The 1,308-nt window shown below is 46.3% G+C and overlaps 1 long non-coding RNA gene across 1 annotated transcript; it reads left to right on the top strand.

Moving 5' to 3' along the window:
• The first annotated feature begins 14 nt into the window (after positions 1–14).
• LOC108449438 lies at positions 15–1,302 on the top strand. The gene is made up of 3 exons (XR_001865601.1): positions 15–301; positions 399–631; positions 1,138–1,302. It is a non-coding gene; the product is annotated as an uncharacterized LOC108449438 (long non-coding RNA).
• The last annotated feature ends 6 nt before the right edge of the window (positions 1,303–1,308 follow it).

Below are 1,308 nucleotides of genomic sequence, written 5' to 3'. Positions count from 1 at the left end.
GTAATTAAATGGCGTGATAATGCAAAGGTGGAGTTCAGAGAGCTTAGCCATTCCACTGAGGCTGGTGAAGTTACTTACGGGGTTTTGTATCAGTCTAATGTGTCTGAGCAGGATCAGGAATTAAAAGAAAAACTTTACGGAAATATTTTCAGAAGGATTGCTGCAAAGACCAGTGCTGCTTCTGGGGGGCCAAAAGACTGAACATTTTTCTGTTGGATTCCTCTCAGGAAGTACAGACCTACTAGTGCAGCTGTGGAAGGCATGGATGCAATGTACCATGGAAAGAGACAAAACCAGAAAGGTAAGAAGGTCTTCTATCTCCCATCCTTCCCTGACCGCACTCTCAGGAAAAAATTCCAAACAATGAAATAAAGAAGAACTGGTTCCTACCCCTGCAGTTCAGCTCTCCATTTCATCAAAGTGCTCCTTGACATGACTTCGGTAGGGCTGTGCAATCCCCAGGAGAGGACACTCCCCGTTACAAAGCTGCTGCGCATCATCTGGCGCCAGCCACAGCATCTGCAAAGGCAAGGTCCAGCACAGAGCAGACCTGGAAAAGGAATTACCTCTGGGCCCAGGAGACAGGAGCTGCCTCACCAGTCACGCCGTGCGGGCGGTGCTGCCTCTGTGGGTAAGTCAGCGGCCTCGTGCTGCAGAGCACTGTGCATTCCTCATTTCTGCTGAGTGGCGGTGCAGATCCTGGTTCAAATGGTATCGTGTGTTTATCAGTATGTGGTACCACATTTCCATCCCTGGAATAAGAGAACTGACATACATAGTACATTTTATAGGAGGGTAACTGTATAAAGAAGTCATACAAATATGTAAAAATTCAACTATTCACAAAAGAAATGGAAGAACTGCTATTATTGTCAATAATATAGAACATGAGAATAGGCATCTCATCTGTCAATACATAAAGGTCAGAGCATTTCCACCCTGGAAGTGCTTCCAAGATGGATCCTCTGAGCATTTACAGAAGCATGCAGAAGCAAAATACAAGATAAACACATTTGGGGTGAAAGGGCAAAGGAAGGAACTAAGAAAATGACTCAAGCTGAGCCCTGTCTAGCAGCAGTTGTAGACCTTAGATAGATCTGGGGAAGCCCCATTTCTGCTGCAATCCTCTTTCTGCAGGGCCTGACGTGGCGTTTTGTGGCTGGCTGGAAACTGCTCATTCCGGGCTTTGATTAAAACACTGTACAGTGTGCGAGGAAGCAGAGACTCGTCCTGAGACTTCTGAGTTATTCCTGTTCTGCTGGAAGCTGACATTCCACTGACAACCATCTCATAGCTGCTTTACACTCG

Source organism: Corvus brachyrhynchos, unplaced genomic scaffold, assembly GCF_000691975.1.
Source record: "Corvus brachyrhynchos isolate BGI_N302 unplaced genomic scaffold, ASM69197v1 C11869765, whole genome shotgun sequence".
Lineage (NCBI taxonomy): Eukaryota > Metazoa > Chordata > Aves > Passeriformes > Corvidae > Corvus > Corvus brachyrhynchos.
This window is presented reverse-complemented; position numbering and strand designations above follow the sequence as displayed.